Below are 779 nucleotides of genomic sequence, written 5' to 3'. Positions count from 1 at the left end.
CTCTCAAATAAATAAATAAAATCTTTTAAAAAAATAAAATAAAATAAAATACCAGAATAGATACCAGATTCACAGGTTTGAGCCTCGCTTGGAAAAGTCTTACTGTCATAAATTAAAAGAATGCCTAGCTTTTTGTAAACTGACTTTTGTTTTGCCTTTATCTTGGGCTCCTGTGTAAGTCCCACGTCCGTTATGAAATAAATCAGCTCTTGGAGACACAGTGGTTAACCAAGAGATTACTAAGTTGAAGCGACTCCATCATTAATGGCAGCATTGCTAGCCGAGGCAGAACACACACACCAACAATGAACTTTGTCTTAAAAACTTCATCCCTCACCCAACGAAGTGAGCCTGTTTCCTGACAACTGATCAGAACTGGGGTAAGCACTGTGGCCAAAACAGGGCAAATTAGATTCCTCCTTCTGAGGGTAGGAGCTCAAACCTAAAAATATGCCGTCAACTATGCAATAGTTTTTTGAAATAGGAGACATCAGCCTGGGCGCTAACTAGAGGAAGACAAACTACAACAAATCAAGAATCCAGTACGTGGGCTTGTTCAAAGATACATTTGCAGGAGAAGGTAAAGTCATACCCGTGATACAGATAGAAAATGAGTGTTAAAGATTTGATTATACTCTTGTGACAGGGGGGCAAGGAGGCAGATGTGGAAAGGCCAAGTCAACGATGCACCCAAATTGCATATGGCGGCAAACCACTTCTGCTGGGAGGAGAAAAGTCTACCCAAGTCCACAGAGTCTGCAGATCCATCAGTTAGCTAC

Source organism: Ailuropoda melanoleuca, chromosome X, assembly GCF_002007445.2.
Source record: "Ailuropoda melanoleuca isolate Jingjing chromosome X, ASM200744v2, whole genome shotgun sequence".
NCBI classification, from domain to species: Eukaryota; Metazoa; Chordata; class Mammalia; order Carnivora; family Ursidae; genus Ailuropoda; species Ailuropoda melanoleuca.
Note: the sequence above shows the minus strand (reverse complement) of the source record.